Source organism: Procambarus clarkii, chromosome 53, assembly GCF_040958095.1.
Source record: "Procambarus clarkii isolate CNS0578487 chromosome 53, FALCON_Pclarkii_2.0, whole genome shotgun sequence".
NCBI lineage: Eukaryota > Metazoa > Arthropoda > Malacostraca > Decapoda > Cambaridae > Procambarus > Procambarus clarkii.
In genome coordinates this window covers 28,068,722-28,092,592 of record NC_091202.1, presented here as the reverse complement: position 1 = coordinate 28,092,592, position 23,871 = coordinate 28,068,722, and the positions used below count along the sequence as shown (strand labels likewise).

At 38.5% G+C, this 23,871-nt stretch overlaps 1 protein-coding gene across 1 annotated transcript in view; it reads right to left on the bottom strand.

The window, feature by feature from the left end:
• The window catches only part of LOC138349766 (neuronal acetylcholine receptor subunit alpha-7-like), a 67,533-nt gene that overhangs the window by 32,118 nt on the left and 11,544 nt on the right, over positions 1–23,871 (bottom strand). The gene's annotated exons all lie outside the window — the stretch shown is intronic.

Below are 23,871 nucleotides of genomic sequence, written 5' to 3'. Positions count from 1 at the left end.
CAAACACGACACACACACACCGAACACGACACACACGCACCGAACACAGCACACACCAAACACGACACACACACACCGAACACGACACACACGCACCGAACACAACACACACCGAACACGACACACACCAAACACGACACACACACACCGAACACGACACACACGCACCGAACACAGCACACACCAAACACGACACACACACACCAAACACGACACACACGCACCGAACACAACACACACCAAACACGACACACACACCGAACACAGCACACACCAAACACGACACACACACCGAACACGACACCCTCACAGTCGCACTGGCTAATACTCCCGTTCTCCTTGGCTATCTACAATGAGGAGGACTCCTAATTATACTCTTAATGATCATATTATAATGAAAATGACCCCGTTACAAGCGCTATATGAGGCCATCATTTATACCTGACCTCATTCTATCGATAATTAGTTCAATTAACTGTGACTATGCAGCAGTGATAAGACCTGAGTACGCCCAGTAATGAATGGAAGTCGAGGCTTCTGTGATATGAGATTCAGCTTTTCTATTGACTAAAATCATTGGAGCAGAATCACTCTGAGGAAAGTACATGTACACACACACAATATCATCTCTCTCTCTCTCTCTCTCTCTCTCTCTCTCTCTCTCTCTCTCTCTCTCTATCTCTCTCTCTCTCTCTCTCTCTCTCAACCAACCAATTGGGCTGGACAGTAGAGCGACGGTCTCGCTTCCAGCAGGTCAGCGTTCAATCCCCGACAGTCCAAGTTCTTGGGTACCATTCCTTTCCCCCGTCCCATCCCAAATTCTTATCCTGATCCCTTCCAAGTGCTATATAATCGTATTTCCTTGGCGCTTTCCTATGATAATTCCCTTCCCCTTCCCTTCTCTCTCTCTCTCTCTCTCTCTCTCTCTCTCTCTCTCTCTCTCTCTCTCTCTCTCTCTCTCTCTCTCTCTCTCTCTCTCTCTCTCTCTCTCTCTCACACACACACACACACACACACACACACACACACACACACACAGACACACAGAATTTGCTGAAATCCTTTATGATATAATTATGAGTGGCGGTGAATACATTCTCAATAATGGGAGTTGTCTGGGAGCGTGCCCCCATGGTGTGGGTCGAGCAATTCGTTATCTGGGAAGTCAGGTATTTCTGTACGCTTCCAAATAAAAAAATACAGAAGGATTTCATCTCTGAAATCCTCACATAATATACTTTTTTCATCTATAAAGCTATAAGAATCCATATTTATTTTAACTTTTTTTATGATCTGGAATGATATAGCAAAGGCACTGCACTCAAAAACTTGGCATGTAGAAAATATAGTCCTTTAATTCCCTTTAACTAATAAAGTTTATGTAGTCCTATATTGGTATATAAAGTTGAGGTTGATGGTTAGGTTGTTGCAATTCTTCTCAAATCAACTTTCCACTATTATCTTTCTGCCCGAAACGCTTTGTGTAATAGTGGCTTTAGGCATTGTATGTACTAGCTCTATCTATAAAGCCAACAAACTTTGTAAAATCTCTTTATGTATGTACCTTACCTAAATAAAAATTATTATTATTATTATTATTAACTACCACAGCAATTGCACAAAGGTTGCCTTTCCTCTGATAGCAACAGTTCCCATTTACGTACCTCTAAAAGATACTCACTATAGCTTATAATCACCAATTTCTCGCGGATGAATTGAATAACATTACGTCGAAAGCCATTATTACAATTTCATATACCTATAGCACAGTATCTCAGTATCATAAGATTCTACATTCGTCAGAGTAGCAACAGTTAGTGAGTAGCACAACCATTGCCAAATTGTTGTGACTGGAAAGTCTTGGTGACTGTTCTCTAGTACCCTCCTCTTAATTAAATTACATAGATTACAGCGCTGAGAGAATTTGGAAGATAATCCAATTGTCCTCATATTATGGCCGTGATAAGGATAGCTGGTTGGTTATCATACTGTGGTGTGGGGTAGCTGTTTGGTTATCATACTGTGGTGTGGAGTAGCTGGTTGGTTATCATACTGTGGTGTGGGGGGCAACTGGTTGGTTATCATACTGTGATGTGGGGTAGCTAGTTGGTTATCATACTGTGATGTGGGGCAGTTGGTTGATTATCATACTGTGATGTAGGATAGCTGGTTGGTTATCATACTGTGAAGTGGGACAACTGGTTGGTTATCATACTGTGATGTAGGATAGCTGGTTGGTTATCTTACTGTGACGTAGGGCAGCTGGTCGGGTTAAGACAATTATTACTGTATGATTACTCTATCATTCTCTCTCTCGTGTAATGACAAAATATATATATTTCACTGCACTCAAATTCCTCTCAGCGTTCAGGAGAGCTAAGTGCATCAGGGTAGCTACGGACTCAAGTGGCATCCTCTAAGGATTAAGTGATCGACTGCCACGGTGCGTGGCGTTCACTGTTGAGCAATTTGTATAAAAAAATACCCAGATTCAGAGTTCAAAATAAACCGCATTGCAATATATCTTCAGACACACGATTTAAGCCACTAACACACAACCCACCAGCAGCCGTGCTGGCGTCCTCAGCGACAACCCCACACCCACACACAAGTAGCGTTGCTAATGTCCTCAGCGACAACCACACACACACACACAAGTAGCGTTGCTAATGTCCTCAGCGACAACCCCACACACACACAAGCCACCACCAGCCGCCGTGCTGACGTCCTCAGCGACAACCCCACACACACACAACCCACCAGCAGCCGTGCTGACGTCCTAAGCGACAACCCCCCACACACACAAGCCACCAGCAGCCGTGCTGACGTCCTCAGCGACAACTTCACACACACACAAGCCACCAGCTCATTCACACACTCACCCCCACAGGGCCGGAGTCGATCCTGTCACAAAGCGGAAGATTGTATCAGGTCTTTGCTAGGGGAGGTTGCTGTGTGTGTGGAGTCTACCTCCACTATCTTCCTCGTTTTCAATTCCCTTGTTCAATCCCCACTGAAGAGGTGTTTCCATGCTCTCCTGCGACTCAAGTGGATCTCCAGCATCAGTATGACCTTTTGTTTTACTCTTAAACTAAAAGTATTTTGTGTGTCTACTTCGGCTGTCACCTTAATTGATTTGTTTACTTGTGATGTGTTATAATAGTTATGACAACAAGGAATGAGCTCCAGCTCCTGGTTCCTATAATTTACGTATCGATTGTGTGGTTTAAAGATTGGCGACCAGCCCTAACTGTTCATGTTTATGTGAGGCAGAGAGTGGAGTTATTCTCCTCTACTTATCATTGAACAATTTGACAATATTTCCTTCGCCTGCACCACGACAATATCACCCTCATTAAACACCACGACAATATCACCCTCATTAAACACTACGACAATATCACCCTCACTAAATACCACGACAATATCACCCTCATTAAACACCACGACAATATCACCCTCACTAAACACCACGACAATATCACCCTCACTAAATACCACGACAATATCACCCTCACTAAACACCACGGCAATATCACCCTCACTAAACACCACTACAATATCACCCTCGTTAAACACCACGACAATATCACCCTCATTAAACACCACTACAATATCACCCTCGTTAAACACCACGACAATATCACCCTCACTAAACACCACGACAATATCACCCTCATTAAACACCACGACAATATCACCCTCACTAAACACCACTACAATATCACCCTCACTAAACACCACGACAATATCACCCTCTCAAGTGCCATGACAATATTTACCCGAAATGAAGGCGAACGGTGGGATTTTTATCAGGATAATCGAAACATTCATTTACAAAGTAAATGTTTGTTCGTTTAAGTTTGTAGACATTCGGAAATTGTCCAGATACTAAGAGCTATGCATATACATGCTCTTTCATACTTCCCGCAATGATGTTCGATCTCAAAATTTCCATCTCCACCTTAGGAGTCCCTATTCGATGCATCTGGTGACGGGCTTTTAAAGCTTCAGAGGGAAGAGAAACGTTCTTCCAAGCTCCACGACCCGGACGAACGTGAGGAGAATACCTCGTTTCAGGACCAACGGAAATGCAATATATTTACTTGGAAATGTGATACATACACTATAACACACACACACACATGTATGTGTACATATAAAATATTATTTACCTGCAATTTTGCATTGCCCATCCAAAAAATTATTCCTATACTCTTAATAACAACAAACAAAATGTATTTATTTTAGACCTGATAAGCAGGTTGGCTTAAAATATATAATTCTAATCTTCACCCCTGCATCTGCTTCCCTGAAAATTGGATACTTGGAGAACGTGTCCTATACTGGGCATAAACAAGAGCCAGAGTAAGGACCCATGTAACAAGAGAGAAACCCATTTGGCTCACTCTTGACAATCCGACTTAATCTAGTTTAGCTTTCTTGAAAATACCCTCCCTGTCGTGCAGGGGAAATGGGGGACGAGCATTGAGGCGCCCCATTACACACCGTGAATCTTCTTTAAATTTGGCTAAATTGGTATAATGAATGTAAATTAATTTAATCTTAATTCCACATGGTTGCTCAAGATGAGTGAGGGATTGATATCACTGGAAAATATAATCTGGGGGCTGTATATATATTTGTCTTGCTCGGAAGATTGCAGGATTTCGTGTGAGCTGTGTAAGATTCTCTATGATATCGTCTTTTTCTATTGCTTCTTCTTATTTAAGGTTCGTGCGATCTTCTTGAAAGCTATCTCCTCCTGATATCATGCAGTGTTGTGTATACTTCAGAATCATATGTCAGTGTTGTGTATACTTTGTATCATGTTAGTGTTGTGTATACTTTAGTATCATGCTTGTGTTGTGTATACTTCAGTATCCTATGTCAGTGTTGTGTATACTTCGGTATCATACAGTGTTGTATATATCTAAGTATCATGCAGAGGGTCGTATAAACTTCAGTATTTTAAGGAATGTCACTTATTCGTCAGTATTTTATGGGGGTATCAGAAATACTTCGCTTCCATACGCTGTATCGAGTGCACTGAATGATACACCAAAATCATGTAGTGTGCTGTGAGCAAATATGTATCATACAATGTGTTGTGTACCCCTCAGTAGGATGCAGTGTGTTGGGAATACGTTAGTATCATGCAGTATATTGTATACACCTCCCCATCAAGCAGTACATTGGTATGCAATTCCATATAATACAGACTTGCTGTGCCTCAAGGGAAATAGGATCCCACGAAGGCTTTCAGGGAAGAGGATAAGCACCGATTTAAAAGGTTTTTGTATCTTTTATTTGGCACGTCGTTGAATTCAACGACACACAATTTCCATTTACGATTTGCTAGTCTTCTGCTAGTGGTTTCCAGACCTAATTAAATCATTATTTTTCGGTTGGGGATACCTTCATTTGCTATCAATATCTAAGGTATTTTGCTAATTGTTTTAAGAAAAAATTGGGGATATTGGAATTGGAAATATTTTACTCGTTTCGGTCAGGGCACTCTGATTGCACTGTAACCGTTCAGGGTAGGCTCTGCTTGCACTGTAACCGTTCAGGGTAGTCTCTGCTTGCACTGTAACCGCTCAGGGTAGTCTCTGATTGCACTGTAACCGCTCAGGGAAGTCTCTGCTTGCACTGTAACCGCTCAGGGTAGTCTCTGATTGCACTGTAACCGTTCAGGGTAGTCTCTGCTTGCACTGTAACCGCTCAGGGTAGTCTCTGCTTGCACTGTAACCGCTCAGGGTAGTCTCTGCTTGCACTGTAACCGCTCAGGGTAGTCTCTGCTTGCACTGTAACCGCTCAGGGTAGTCTCTGCTTGCACTGTAACCGCTCAGGGTAGTCTCTGCTTGCACTGTAACCGCTCAGGGTAGTCTCTGTTTGTATAATACCGGTCAGAGCAATCTCTGCTTACGCTGTATGAATCAGAACATTTAGTACTGGTATTTTACTGGTGATTGTACTCTCAGCTTGCATTATAGCTGTCATGGAACTCACTTCTCATATTTCAACAGTCAGGATACTCTCTATTTGCACAAACAAGTCAGAACACTATGGACTTGCATTGTGCTGATCAGGAAACCCTTTAGTTGCATTGTACCAGTCAGGGTATTCACTATAAACACCGTACCGGTAAAGTGACTGACTTCTAACACTGTACCAAACAAGCCTCACAGTACTAACATTGTACCACTCAGGGCACTGATACATCTATTGTCACGGCTGACTGGAAACATCACTTGTTAAATAACAGAATAACAGTCACTAAAATATTAAACAACTGCCATGCAACAGGAATATTATTTAATTCCATTTCGTTAGAAGGGGATGACACAATATATCATTTTCGCACACCATAGGTGAGCGTGTGTTTGCACTGCAAATTTTCAAATCGCATTAGCAAACAATCAATAAATTAATCCGGATTATGAAGGAGGACAACAGTGTGTTTTTGGAAATAACAGAACGGTCGGTTTTGGTCCTCCAGAACTGATGGGTTGTTTGCTTATTAAATATCGGTCTATTTTCTCTCTCTCTGATATCTCTTTATTTAAAGAACAAACATGCTTCATTGTTTGAATGGTATTCTGGTACTATTCATTGACTTTATTGATGCCTGGTTCTGTCTTGTGATCTAACCTAGGGAACCGGTCGGCAGAGCGGACAGCACGCTGGACTTGTGATCCTGTGGTCCTGGGTTCAATCCCAGGAGCCGGCGAGAAACAATGGGCAGAGTTTCTTTCACTCTATGCCCCTGTTACCTAGCAGTAAAATAGGTACCTGGGTGTTAGTTAGCTGTCACGGGCTGCTTCCTGGGGGTGGAGGCCTGGTCGAGGACCGGGCCGCGGGGACACTAAAGCCCCGAAATCATCTCAAGATCTCAAGATAAGATAACACACTCACGATGTTCTCTCTCTGATAGTCTGACATTCTCAAGGAGGTTATCTTCAGCTGTGATTTGTGTATGCACATACACACCCCTCATAATTATCTTAACATATCAGAAGACATTACTGATCCCCATGAGGAATGCTCTTATGGCTATGCTAAATACGTTTGGTAGAATTATGCAAAATGAGTTTAATTATAATAAAGTGCAATGCGGGCAGCAAGATCGAGCCAAAGGAGTTTGGATCCTAAGTGTGCTATAACTTTCAAACTTGATCTCATTGCTTAACGTTTTAAGGCAGTTTATATTGGATGCATAAGGTGATCACCGTGTGTATATTGGTTAAGCATATTAAGTGCTCTTTATACCTTCTCCTGAACTACAAAACTTGTTCAGGGATAAGGAAAATTTTCATTTATTGGAACAAGTTTGGATCATATCAACTTCAGGCTCATTATACATATATACACAACTCATCCTACTGTTTCAGATATTACTTTTAGTAACTATGTGCAGCATAGTACAAATATTGACGCAGTAAGCAATTCGATAGTAGAATTATGTACTATTCACTTTATAGAATCCGAAAACATTTAAGCTGTAAAACAAATTTAAATATTCCTAGACCTAGTAAAGCAGATATTTAAAAATCGTTTTCAAGTTTGCCCAAATTCAATCGTACCGATTTGTACTTTCTACTTGCGTTGTACGTCGATATATGTACTATGATCCTACTATGAAAATTTTTGACATAACTCCCCAGTGACTCCTCTTGTTTAAAGGATATAGTCAAATTATCACAGACTTATATATTACAGTTTTCTTGATGTGTATGACATTCTACCGAGTACATTTTATATTTTAAAACATATATATATATATATATATATATATATATATATATATATATATATATATATATATATATATATATATATATATATATATTTATATATATATAAATATATATATATATATATATATATATATATATATATATATATATATATATATATATATATATATATATATATATTATTAAATATGACCGAAAAAGTAAGATTAATAATTCTAACACGAATTTTCTCAATCTTTCGTACATTTCTTTTCACTGTTGGAGGTAAATCAAAAATCAATTCTCCAAATCAATTCTTGGAGAATTGATTTTTGATTTACCAACAGTGAAAAGAAATGTACGAAAGATTGAGAAAATTCGTGTTAGAATTATTAATCTTACTTTTTCTGTCATATTTAATAATATATGTCTACAGGAAAGACTGCTACCAAAATATACTAATATATATATATATATATATATATATATATATATATATATATATATATATATATATATATATATATATATATATATATATATATATTTAGGGTTGTCAAGAAGTGTTGAACATTTGAAAGTTTTCGAATATTTCGAATATTTTCGAATACATATAGACTGAGGAATCTTACATTCAATATGGCAATTTTAGGAATTGGAAATATCATTTGAATCCACTAACTTATGTTTGCTAAGCATTGTTTGGTCAAACTTCATTCTGCAATCTGGCAGTGAGTGTGGTAGATTTCATCTACCTGCACCTTTAGTACTATATGCAACTCTAGTATCATCACCACTACCACCACCTACAGCGCCATCACCATCTCTATCAGTACCAATGTCCCTACCACCATCACTAGCTCTACCACCAGCGTCAACCCAACACGACCACCACCACCACCACCGGCGCTCAGCCCGCTATGCATACACTACACACCACTCGTCCTATTAGACTCTGACGCAGATCCACAGACTCGAGGGAGGAGTTTTCCCACTGTGAAACCCTCCAATTACCGCCCTCCATTTAGGCCCTTGTAGTTCCCTCCCATTCAGTAACCTTCCTCTCAACTTAAATTGGCTCGGTTTACCTTCTCTCTAAATTGATTTAACCTCAATGTTATTTTCTGCCCTGAGGAATCAGGGCTTTGTCCGACGCGATAATTAATCACATTTAGCTTTCACTTGTAGTTTTAATCACATACACTGGCCTTTCAATTTGTAACTGATAATTGATGTAAATGTATTTTGTGTTATTCTGTTATCATATAACTTACTGTATCTTAGTTTTAATTTTTTACAAAATATTGATTAATTTTTTTTATAATACATTATACATATATTATACAGACTACATAAAAGTGTCTGCCTTCACATCACTATATTCAAAACAACACCGTCAATCTGGATCGACACTACAGCACCAATAATACACCACACCCGCACAACTACACAACCACCGGACAACCACACCAATTATGCTCCCCCAATCTACGCCACTACTTCATCTCAATACCATTCGCACCCCCACCAAACCACAACCCAGCCACATCACAAACACACAAAAACCACATCAATACCCAACCACAACCGCCTGGCAGCCACAGGGTAGAAGACAGAATTGTAGAGAGTGTGTGTGTGTGTGTGTGTGTGTGTGTGTGTGTGTGTGTGTGTGTGTGTGTGTGTGTGTGTGTGTGTGTATGTGTGTGTGTGTGTGTGTGTGTGAATCTTTAGCACGTAGCTCACTCCAGACTGGAATATTCCCTAGTTCCATCCGCTTATGTTACAATCCTTGCGGATGCTCGTTCAATCCGCTTTTCAGTGATGGTGTTGAGAAAGTTGTGGCGACAGAGAGCTCAGCTGGCAGACTACGAGTTTAGGAAGTTGTGTCGGCTACCAGCAATGAGACTGCGAGTTTTGGAAGCTGTTACCGCTACCGCCAGAAAGAGGATGGAGGTGTTCTAATACTAATCAATATACTTCGAGTGGGGTTTAGGAGTTTTACTACTCTCCAAGCCCCGGACTAGGATTAGGCTGGACGTATGATAATTGGGTACAACAGGCTTTTGCTTGGAGCAGCCCGCAGGCCCACAAATCCATTATAACCCAGAGGGTCCGCCACTTCTTACAGGAACGTGTCCCACTCCATATGGTTAGGTTATCTTGAGAGATGATTTCGGGGCTTTTAGTGTCCCCGCGGCCCGGTCCTCGACCAGGCCTCCACCCCCAGGAAGCAGCCCGTGACAGCTGACTAACACCCAGGTACCTATTTTACTGCTAGGTAAGAGGGGCATAGGGTGAAAGAAACTCTGCCCATTGTTTCTCGCCGGCGCCTGGGATCGAACCCAGGACCACAGGATCACAAGTCCAGCGTGCTGTCCGCTCGGCCGACCGGCTCCCTATGGTACAATTATAAATAAAAATATCATTTACAGGATAAATTTTGTCCTCCACTCAGGTCTCCACTGTGGAAAAAATTCTGAAAAATATATAAAAAATATATTATATTTACCATATTATGGTTTTATTATTCTCCATAAGCCGAGTTAATTATTTCAACAGTGTTATCCTCACGATTTTAGGTTTACCTTTATTAATAAAGTAACATTGGTTCTCATTTTAAGTTTAAGGACTCATTGAGGTGTGTTCCAACATCGTTTACTCATACAACTGTTCCAGCTGTAACGCCTGACACATTGGCAGCTCCATCACGATCTTCACAATAAGGATGATGGAGAATAAAGAAATCTCGTATTATATTGACATGCTATTATCGAAACCGTCGTTGTCTGAAATTAGAGATCATTCTCGAGGGAGAGAATCATCCTCTCAATCATTTTAGTTTCCAGATTTTAAATATATGAAATAGCGGGTTATTTGATCTGAAAATAATGGAGCCTTTGTATATAAATAAACTTCGGGCTATATATTGAATAAATATGTCACATTTTTTGCAATCTTGCAATTTTTAGACTTAAGTCAGATTTTTTAGTCCCCCCCCCCCCTTGTTTCAAGGTTAGATTTTTGTTATTTTGTTTTATTTAGAGTGTGTTAATTGGTTATTTTGTAGTTATCGGTTATAGAAACTAGTGTACGTTAATTACTGTTTAATAATTGAGTTTGAAATGTTAAATGTTGGTTTACAGTTCTTATATATTTTCTAGTGTAACTAGAAAACTAGTGTACGTTAATTACTGTTTAATAATTGAGTTTGAAATGTTAAATGTTGGTTTACAGTTCTTATATATTTTCTTTTATGTGTGTTTTGTGTATATAATCCCAGTTTCGCTATGCTTTCTTCGATTTTTTTGGAGTAAGTAATTCAAATTTTCTTGAATATCTACTTTTCTATTTCGAGCGTAATGTTATTAGAGCTATGTCGTCTTTTTTTAGTTAAGTGTCAATTTATAAATATTTTAAGTTAATTTTACATTTAATTTCTAGCATTATGTTTTTGATAGTTGAATTTTATCTAACCGTTTTTACTTTTAATGCATTTATCATATTCTTGCTAAATTGTCTTCTAGATCAGATGGTGAAGACGGAAATTGTTCGAAACGGTATACGAAGTTTTTAAACAAAATTATTAATTAAGAAGAGATGCTGGCCACGGCATTAGCCATCCTTTAATCTTAAAATTATGTAAATCATTTACATAATTTATGTATTTGTGCATAGTTGTCTCTTGATTACTTTAAATGTTGACTCTTTAAATGGGAAACTTTAAGGGGGTATTTGAGAACACAGACGAGGTTTGCCGGGGGCCTCGTTACCTGGTGGATAGCGCGCACGACTCGTAATTCTGCGGTGCGGGTTCGATTCCCGCACAAGGCAGAAACAAATGGGCCAAGTTTCTTTCACCCTATGCCCCTGTTACCTAGCAGTACATAGGTATCTGGGTGTTAGTCAGCTGTCACGGGCTGCTTCCTGGGGGTGGAGGCCTGGTCGAGGACCGGGCCGCGGGGACACTAAAAGCCCCGAAATCATCTCAAGATAACCTCAAGATAACGAGGTTCTGTGCGACTCGAGCAGATTTCCTTAAGGTAACACTACGGAATAGTGACACTTCACTTCTTGAAATTGTTTTTGTCTTTGGTGCGAGCGTGGGTGTGTGTATCGCGGGCGCCCGAAGTGGATACATGTGTATTTAATGCAATGCCTGTGTCAACACTTAACGTTGTGTATCTTCAAGATGCTCCGCGTGCTTGTTTCAGGTTGTGCGTTGTCTGAGTATGTTTATTTAATGTCGAGGGTGTATGTTCCACAGTGTGTGTACTCACCTAGTTGTACTCACCTAGTTGTGTTTATGGGGGTTGAGCTCTGGCTCTTTGGTCCCGCCTCTCAACCGTCAATCAACAGGTGTACAGATTCCTGAGCCTATCGGGCTCTGTCATATCTACACTTGAAACTGTGTATGGAGTCAGCCTCCACCACATCACTTCCTAATGCATTCCATTTGTCAACCACTCTGACACTAAAAAAGTTCTTTCTAATATCTCTGTGGCTCATTTGGGCACTCAGTTTCCACCTGTGTCACCTGTGTCCACCTGTGTCCACCTGTGTATTCACCTAGTTGTGTTTGTGGGGGTTGAGCTTTGCTCTTTCGGCCCGCCTCTCAACTGTCAATCAACTGTTTACTGACTACTTTTTTCCCCCCACACTACACACACACACACCCCAGGAAGCAGCCCGTGACAGCTGATTAACTCCCAGGTACCTATTTATTGCTAGGTAACAGGGGCATTCAGGGTGAAAGAAACTTTGCCTACTTGTTTCTGCCTGGTGCGGGAATCGAACCCGCGCCACAGAATTACGAGTCCTGCGCGCTATCCACCAGGCTATCAGGCCCCCGCGCGTGTGTGTGTGTGTATCTGTATGTGTGTGTACTCACCTAGTTGTGCTTGCGGGGGTTGAGCTTTGGCTCTTTGGTCATTTTGGTGTGTGTGTGTGTGTGTGTGTGTGTGTGTGTGTGTGTGTGTGTGTGTGTGTGTGTGTGTGTGTGTGTGTGTGTGTGTGTGTGTGTACTCACCTAGTTGTGTCTGCAGGATCGAGCATTGACTCTTGACTCTTGTGTGTGTGTGTGTGTGTGTGACCCACAGCAGGAGAACTGTGACTGTGAGTGTTCTATAGAGTGCGTTGTACAGTGTTGCATGCGTGTGTGTTTATAGTGTGTGTGAGTTCGTTTCACAGAGTCGTGTGTATGTGTGTTCAAAAGATCGACTGTTGTATGTTATTCAATCATTTCACAACATGGTAACCACTTCACAACATGGTTTTACAAATGGCCGTTCATGTTTAACAAATTTGCTATCATTTTATTCCAGCATAGTTGTGGCAGTTGAAAAGGGTAAGGATTGTGATGTTGTATACCTTGACTGTAGCAAAGCTTTTGAGTTGGTGCTACATGAAAGACTGATTAAAAAGATACAGGCTCATGGTATTGGGGGTGCTATATTAAGTTGGATTACGGCATGACTATACCAAAGAAAACAGAGAGTTAGTATGAATGGGGTTAAGTCAGACTGGGAAAATGTTGTAAGTGGAGTGCCTCAAGGCTCTGCCCTGGGACCTCTGTTATTCATAATATATATAAATGCATTAGATTCAAGTTTGAGCAGCAACATTTGCAAATTTGCCAATGATACAAAAATCGGGAGGGAAATAAACATTGAAAAAGACTCACTATCACATCAAGGCGATCTAAATAGGGTTTTGAAATGGTCAAGAGATTGGCAGATGCAGTTTAATACCGACAAATGTAAGGTTTTGAGGCTAGGTAATGATGATAGAGTTACAAGATACGAGCTAGATGGTGTTGAGATTGCGAAGTCGGATTGCGAAAGGGATTTCGGATTTATGATTAGTAAGAATTTAAAACCAAAAGATCCATGCATGAATGTTCGTAATGAGGCAAATAGGACACTGGGATTTATTAATCGAAGCGTTAGTAACAAGACACCTGGTGTTGTTCTTCAGTTATATCTTACTCTGGTTAGGCCCCATTTAGATTATGCAGTTCAGTTTTGGTCGCCGTACTATAGAATGGATATAAATTCACTTGAACGTGTCCAGTGTAGAATGACAAGGTTAGTTCCCAAAATTAGAAACCTGTCATATGAAGAAAGATTAACAAAGCTTAAATTGTATTCACTGAAAGACAAAGAGTTAGGGGTGACATGATAGAGGTTTACAAGTGAATGAATGGACATAACAAAAGGAATAGTAATAGAGTATTAACAGTATCAACACAAGACAGAACACGATACAATGGGTATAAATTGGATAAGTTTAGATTTAATAAAGACATGGGTAAATACTAGTTTCGTAACAGGGTTGTTGATTTGTGGAACTAATTACCGCGTATCGTGGTGAAGGTGGGATCCCTCGATTGTTTCAAACGTGGGTTGGACATGAATATGAGTGGGATTGGGTCGATATAAATAGGAGCTGCCTTGTAGGGGCCAATAGGTCTTCTGCAGTTACCTTTGTTCTTTTTGTTCTTATGTTCTAATGTGTACGTACGACCGAGTGGTTCATGTTGATGATACACACACTCACAATACACTCTGTAAATGAGTATTCCACGGCGAATGTTGTGTGTGTAAGTGTGTATCCCAAAGAGTGCGAGTTTTGTAAGTGTGTTCCACAGCGAGTGTGATGTGTATGTGAAAGTGCATCTCTCAGAGAGTGTTGTATTCCCTAAAATCACACAACACAGTGTTCCACAGAGAGTGTAGTATAAATGAGTGTATATCTCAGAAAGTAGGTGTTGAGTGTTTTTCACAAAGGCAGTGTTATGTATTTGCATTCTGCACCCCACAGACTGAGTGCTGTCGGAATTTGAATCCCACAGAGTGATATATGTATGAATGAGCATTTCATGGAATGATTGTAGGTGTATATCCTACAGAGTGAATATTGTATGCGAGTGAGTACTACACAGTGAGAGTATCCTGTATGAGTGACTATGTATACCAATAATACATCTATACTAGTGAAGACACGTGCGTTTGTACCCCATTTGCTCTAGCCTGTACTTATCTCGGATGGATCGTGACCCTAAAAGCTTCTGCATGTGTTAGCCTTGGAATTTATGGTTATCAGCTTCGGGAAGAGCAAAGGAACTGCTCCATTATCATAATAGGAAATGTGGGAGAGGGTAAAAGGGACCTGAAATATGCGGGTGAAACCTGAGTTATCGCGGAGATGAATCGTTACTAAGTGGTATTTTGTGCGCATTCACGCACACAAACTGATGAAGGCAATCATCAGTGAATGCAATCATCAGTGAAGGCAGTGGCCAGTTGTGATAGTAGGCGCCAGTTGTGAAGACAGATGCGGTTGTGACGGTAATTGAAAGTTGTGAATGTAGTCGCCAGTTTTGAAAGAAGTCACCGGTTCTGAAAGCATTCGCCAGTTGTGAAGGAAGCCACACCCGGTTGTGAAAGCAGTTGCCAGTTGGGAAGGAAGCCACAACAGGTTGTGAAGGCAGTCACCTGCCCTTTAAGACGGACCGAAACGTCTCTTCAATTTCTAGTGTGTGGTTTGATCAACATTTTTCAGCCATGTTATTGTAACTCTTCAGCTGCACCTGTTCCTTATATGACTACTCTGGCGTTTCAGAAGAGTCCTTGCACTTCTCTATGGTGCTATCATATCCTCCTCATTAGACACGGTCGATTGTGTGTGTGTGTGTCTCTCTCTCTCTCTCTCTCTCTCTCTCTCTCTCTCTCTCTCTCTCTCTCTCTCTCTCTCTCTCTCTCTCTCTCTCTCTCTCTCTCTCTCTCTCTCTCAGACAGACATTAGAACATACGATGCCTGTGGCTAATTATATTAGATCATTGCAGTGGACCATTAGATTAGATCATGTTATCTGAGATGAAGCAGAACTTAAGAGAACGCGAAAGAAAAGTAGAACAAAATTAGGGAGATATTCTGAACAGAAAGAACATATACCGAAAGAAAGAGAGCGTGATTTTGTCCATATAAGTTAGTATAAAGGGAAAATAATACTGTAATATATATATATATATATATATATATATATATATATATATATATATATATATATATATATATATATATATATATATATATATATACATATATATATATATATATATATATATATATATATATATATATATGTATATATATATATATATATATATATATATATATATATATATATATATATATACATATATATATATATATATATATATATATATATATATATATATATATGTATATATATATATATATATATATATATATATATGTATATATATATATATATATATATATATATATATATATATATATATATATATATATATATAGCGTACCTAGTAGCAAGAACGCACTTCTCGGCGTACTATGCAAGGCCCGATTTGCCTAATAAGCCAAGTTTTCCTGAATTAATATATTTTCTCTAATTTTTTTCTTGTGAAATGATAAAGCTACGCATTTCATTATGTATGAGGTCAATTTTTTTTATTGCAGTTAAAATTAACGTAGATATATGACCGAACCTAACCAACCCTACCTAACCTAACCTAACCTATCTTCATAGGTTAGGTTAGGTTAGGTAGCCGAAAAAGTTAGGTTAGGTTAGGTTAGGTAGTCGAAAAACCATTAATTCAGTAAAACTTGGCTTATTAGGCAAATCGGGCCTTGCATAGTAGGCTGAGAAGTGCGTTCTGGCTACTAGGTACGACATATATATATATATATATATATATATATATATATATATATATATATATATATATATATATATATATATATATATATATATATATGGTATTAGAAACCGTAAAGTGAGAATAGTACCTAATATATAAGTTAATTATGATCATCAGATTAATAACATATGTTCCTTTTTAATAAGTTAATAAGGAATATAAAGTAATACTCATACCCATTTACAGGAGTAATCAACATGTGGATTAATACACTGAAAGAAAACTCTATAGAACCCACCTTCACCCACAGTTTGTAAGATCAGATCCGACCAAGAATTCGAAGATTAGAAAACGTAAATGACAACACAACAGGTGAAAGAAGACCAGTAGTCGGGGTATGAAGAGCTGGAGCTCCATTCCTCGTCGACACTAACAGATAAGTATTCGCCAGCTCTAAACTTCACAGATAATGCATGATCATAATTCTCTCTTGACGCAATAATGCCGAAAAAAGGAAATTTCCATAAAATATGCGCAAGTTAAAGGCGAAAATGAGAAAAAGAGAATTTGGTGAGGTGACATTTCAACCATTTGGTGTGCGGGGAGAGACATGATAAGGGAGCTAGCGTTCAATGCGAGGAGACATGATAGAAATGATAACACACAGCGCAAAACACAATATAAGTACGAGCATTCAAGGTGAGACATATGATAGCATTTGATAGCATACGGAATGAGAGACACGAAAGGCGTGTTAGAATATAGAGACATGACAGAGGTACATACAGGATGACTGACATGAGACAGAGGCAAGCATGCGGGGTAAGAGACATTACAGAAGTACTATAATGCACGGTGGGAGATAAAGGTGTTATCATACAGGGTTAGACATGATAGAGATGTTAGCATACTAATGAGGAACGAGATAGAGGATTTAGCACAAATGATGAGAGACAAGATAGAGGTGCAAGCATACAATGAGAGACAAGATAGAGGTGCTAGGATACAAGTGAGAGACTAGATAGTGGTACTAACATACGTGATGAGAGATAAGATAGAGGTACCAGCTTAAGGAGTGAGAAACAAGATAGAAGTGCCAGCATAAACTATAAAGCACATAATATCTTTAATAAGATGCACATATCTTCATCTCCTGCTGCCAATTGCACAATCATGAATGTGTAATCTCTGCGACTGACAGCAGGAGATTACAAATTCTAGAAGCTGTCCTCATCAAAGACAAAAAAAAAAGAATTAATATCTACATTCAAAACAATAGTTTGCCTCAATACCAACACTTAGGGATAGATGCCAACCAATAGACGATGGCTTAACAGCTGAGGAAGATTCGACCTTTCTCAGAGCTCCGCGGCTTGAGACACATACCTTCCCATTCATCTGGGCACTAGGAGACTCGAACTGTGAACCCCAAGCGTGTGAAGCCGAAGCTCTATCGACCGAGCTATTGAGTCGTCTTAATAAGGAAAGTTTCCTTTTGAGTCACCTAACCTTTTACTCACCACTAATTGAGTATGTATCTCCATTACCATCCATGTTAAGCTTCACGGCCAAAGATTACATTTACCCCCCAAAAATTTTACCACTTACGGGTTATTCATGACCGTGTCAAGTCTAGGAAGTCATAATCTTCATCAATCATGTTAAGCACCACATCTGTCTTGAAGGTATTTCAGGCAGGAGCGAAATGTTGTGTATATAATACATCATACAGTCATTCTTGTTGTGTATATAACGCAACAAGAATGATTGTATTGTGATAAGTTTATGTCTTATAAAGTTATCACAAATAAATCACAATGATGTGATATATCAATGAGAAAATAATTTTGGCGCATGGAAGTGACTTTGCCTTAATCCACTCAGCCACGAGAGGACAAAAGTCTATCATCCCTGAACTCCATCGAATGCACTGGGAGGATTTGTAGGATAGAGCCGGTACCCAAACAGGATTTTACGATAGACCCGTCTACACTCTGCCCGCCGGGTAATGATGTTCACACCCCTCACGCTCCTTCTTCTTCAGATCACTAAGAAATCACACTGACGTGATATGTCAGTTAGAAAATCATTTTGGGGCAATAAGGTGACTGAGTGGGGTTATGGCAGGTTGTCTAAATCACCAGAAAGCCGGTTAAAATCATCCCCATTGCCGACAAAATTATATATATATATATATATATATATATATATATATATATATATATATATATATATATATATATATATATATATATATTAGTATATTTTGGTAGCAGTCTTTTTTGTAAACATATATTATTAAATATGACCGAAAAAGTAAGATTAATAATTCTAACACGAATTTTCTCAATATTTCTTATGTTTCTTAATTTCACTGTCGATGGTAATTGAAAAATCAATTCTCCATCGACAAAAAATCACCAATTACCATCGACAGTGAAAAGAAACATAAGAAATATTGAGAAAATTCGTGTTAGAATTATTAATCTTACTTTTTCGGTCATATTTAATATATATATATATATATATATATATATATATATATATATATATATATATATATATATATATATATATATATCATTGCTATTTTTTCTTAAAATATTACTGTTAGTTTGAACCTGTACAAAAGCATCACCAAATTCCTTGTGCTGTGTTTTAAACACGTATGTTTCACCAGAGCAAATGAACTGCTCCCCCAAAAAAAATATTCCTGCCAAGATATATTTCACACAGCATTTTTCTACCGAGAGTATTCGGGCCCTCGACTTTCTTGTAAGAAGCATATTCACCTCCTACTTTCCTACTACATGTTTTAACTACATAACGATCACCCGACATGTGTTCATGGATTGTAGCAGGTGTAATTTCCCTACATTTGTTTCCAGGAAATCTACGAGCCACCCTTTTAAAGATCTTTAGGTACCAACACCGGAGCTCTGCATCGGTTTCTGGGAGCCAGTTGGGAGTATAAATGTTATTATTCCCGAAGTAGTGGAGGAAGGCTTGGGTAATGTTAGTGTTATAAGTTGTGTAAGCTTGTAAAACTAAGCCAGTCTTGCCAATGTGATAACATAGGTACTTTCATAAGAGCCTCGTTGACAATGTAAATGATTTACTGGAGCCAATGTTAATAAGAATCATTGACTGCAGAATCTGTGATAAAACGACACATAACGACGTAATCATTCTGATGGAATTAGTAAATATTAATACCAGAACATAGATCGGTAGCGCTGTCTCTTGCATACCGCAACTAGTTGGCTGTCTATTGGTATGCACAAAACAGAATTACATTCTTTTTTAAGCCAAATGGGAAATTGGTTGCCTAAGGAAAAATACCATTAATAACGGTAAAGAGAACAGAAGCACTGAGCCGGCAGGACACGCGACAGGTCGATAGAAGTTAACAGTTAGATAGATATTATGAGAGACGAGCAAACACACCAAACAGATTAACAGGCTAGAGTAATAAGCGTGAAAATCTGACCGAAGAACGATCAAACTACACGACTACACAAATGATGGCAAACAAACAGACGGGTAGATGGAAGTGATGTAATTGTATAAACTTATTACTAATATATACGATCATCACTGGTTCTGCTAGAGCGTGGGGCTGGCACTCGAGGCACAGTAAAATCACCAGGAGAACCCTTAGCACAGAAGGGTGCCAAGCAAAGAGCCAAGTTTCCTAACGTCCTTGTAATTCTGCCCATCTTGTAGGTAGCCCAGCAGGGAGATCCGTGAGATTATGGTGTGGAGTTGACATGTATATAATCCTTGACTGATTCCTTCATTGACTTCAGTATTTGGCACGTGGACGTCTCTGCCACCCACAGCGAATCAGCCAAGATTTGAGAGCACAGGAAACGGGATCATCACTTTGACCCCAACGCTCCGGAGACCCTTGATGCAATGGCATAAAACTGCCAAGAAGCTTTATCAAAGAACCTGGATTATAAGTTCAATAAATCGACAAGAAAGCCAAGATCTGTTGGCGCCTCAGTGAGGCAATAAAGAGGAAACATCACACACTACATTCTTGGTTCCTGTCATCAACGAGTGTGGCTTTGGGAGCTCTACAGCTTGTCGCATATAATTTAGTATACTTCCTATATATATATATATATATATATATATATATATATATATATATATATATATATATATATATATATATGAGGCACAACTCTCCTAAACACGAGAGTGAAGTATAGAACTTTAGAACACTTTCCCACCAGGAGACTCGAACCTTAGCCAGCACAGAAGCCTTCCAGCAACTGGCATAACAGGTACACCTAAAACACATTAGGCGTACCTGTTATGCCAGTTGCTGGAAGGCTTCTGTGCTGGCTAGGGTTCGAGTCTCCTGGTGGGAAAGTGTTCTAAAGTGATATATATATATATATATATATATATATATATATATATATATATATATATATATATATATATATATATATATATATATATATATATATATATATAGTCTTTTCTCTGAAGCAAACGTCTTCATAAGAACACAATCTTATAAATCTTTATAATTGTAAAACTCTGGCTGTTTGATGTTGAAGGGCAGACGATTGGAGCTAGTAATTTTTAAGAGTAATGGCTGTGTGACACTGCCAAAGTGACCCTCATCAAAAATCTTGCTGTACCATTATGTTTCTAAACTATTACTACCATTACTATTATAATTGTGTTTTGCCATATTGTAAATCATTACGAACTGATCACTCCAAAATTAAAATAAACTAATTGTACCAAAGTTAGTTTTACTGTTTTTTTTAGACTTGATCCTTACCCCAAGACGTAGCATGACGCATCAAGACGCACGACAATGCGTCTTGCTGCGTCTTGCGTTCTGTCCCTTGTAAAGACTTAACGCTGGTCACACTAATATCTTCCACAAAAACTCACGAATGATGCTTTGATTTGCATCCCATTAAGATTCGTAATTTATTTAAGCACTTATTTTTAGAAACAAGAAAGATGCTTTTAGAGCGCCGCTAAATATATGTAAATTAAGACAAAATTTATAAAAGAACCCACGATAAAAAATATTCTTCAGAGAAACATTTCCAAAGAAATTTTCAGAAAACTTGGCAACATATTTCAGTCCTCCATGTACGCCTCTCGGTAGGACTACCTAAATGAAGAAACGCAAAATAAAGTCAAGATATATGCAAAAAAAAATATTTTGGAAAGAAGAGAAATGAACTTCAGTAAAAATTTCAGAAATCTCATCCTGAAGAACATGAGGAATAAGAAAGACAATGATAAAACTTTCAAAATTATAAGACAATTCGAGAAAGTGTACCAAAAATGGAAGATTTCCGTGGAATTTGGTGGAACAAAAAACTGTCATTTGAAATAGGAACCACAACTGAGTCACAAAGATATATATATATAACTTTTTTAAGTATAAAAGATTTAAATTACTGGATATCGATAGAAATTAAAGTTATTACAGCATCCTTAATACACAGCTTCACAGATAAAAATAATAATGTCCATTAAAATAAAGTAGCTGCCTTAACCAGTCAATTTATGGTAAAAGAATAACGCCATCTATCGACCCAGTCAGCATTTGTAGTCGAGTACAAGAACTGTCTTCAGAAATATGGGTAATAATTTATTTGTAATCTTCCATTCATCTGGGCTCTAGGAGACTCGAACTGCCGACTCCATGTATGTGAGGCCGAAACTAGTCTATTTTTGTTTGACATCTCATTTACCACATACTTCATACCTTGGAAAAATTCGGACTTTTCTTGTCCCAAAAGACACAACACTGGTATTTCTAGTTACACTTTGCCAGCAAGTGCCAGAGCTGAGAAATACAGCCAATATGTGTCACAATTCAAAAACTAATGAAACCAAACACCGAGTCAGTGATTCTGAGAAAAGTGAGCGAAAACATGATCACCACATACGAAATACCGAGTCATAATGCCACTGAAGCTGATAAAAACCGGAGAAATATAAATCACCACATACCAAATACATGGACGAATTAGTTTGGATCCACAAGGACAAACAATACTGACCCTGGGTCAGTATACACTGGCAAGGGGACACAGGTGGGAATATAGTGACCAACTGAGCCACAGAGATAATGATATACGACATTCTCTTGAAATATCGAGGCAAGTTTATATTCAAGGGCCCAGGAATATGTTTCATTTATATATACAATTTTCGCTAATAACTCTGGATAAATTTAATTTGTGGTCAAATAATGTCAGATAAAAGTTCTTTATGAGTGGACTGTGTATCCACAACAAAATTAGTTTATATACAATTTAAATATTTTGATAAATCTCTTTTTAATTACGTATTTCAATTAGCTCCACTGAAGGTGTAGCAACAGGCAACACAGAAACAATTGCAATTTTAATTATACTTGTAATGCTCATTTTATATTGAGTAAATATTTTTGAAATGCAGTTCAGAAAATATACAGACTTGATTGTATTTTACTATGAGGGGGAACCCGGTAGTGCCCAGGTCGACCTGGTACCTTGGTCTCCTCCCCCCCCCTCACATCTCTTCCCCCTTTTCACCCACACACCCTCTTCAGGTCCTCCCACATACAGTACACTCCCCATCTCCTCCCAACATTCAGATGTTCTTACATCCGCCCTCCAATCTCAGACATACAGACAGACATACAATCTTTATTGTCAGATATAGATAGCAGGCATATACCAGGAGTATATACAGTTGAGAGGCGTGACCAAAGAGCCAGAGCTCAATCCCCGCAACCACAATTAAGTGAGTGCAATTAGGTGAGTGCAGAGCATGTATAGTGTCAAGAATACGCTATATAGCAAACATTGTTGTAGGAATTTGCAACATAGCAAAAATATTTGGGAAAAAAACAGGATAAATTGCAAACATAGCACTACGAGTATAGAATATAGCAAAAATGGCACCAAGAATATGGAATATAGCAAACATTGCACAAAGAAGATGGAACTAAACAAACATCGTTCCAACAATATCCAAATTAAGCAACATGGCATCGTCAATGAAGAATACAGCTTACATTGGACCAGGAATAAGAACTATTGCAAACATAGCACCATGAATATAGAATATAGAAACCATAGTGCCCGGAATATTAGAGAATAGCAAAAATAATGCATGGACTCAAACATTGCACTCACGAGTCATTTTAAATATTTAACTTTATTTATATAATAGTTTGTGTATAAATAATAGTTTGTGTATGTCTAACAATTTTTGTCTACAGTAAATTATTTACCATATACGTGGCCATTTATTTATACAATGGTAGCCAGCATAAATACATTTTCCCTCTGTCCTCCAAGGACAGGGTAAAAGGTCTGTTAGACTCCATGTTGTGTAGTGAGTTACTGAACGAGCAGCCACAGATTGTGGTCTAAGAGCCTTAACAATGCCAACCTCCATACATCTGT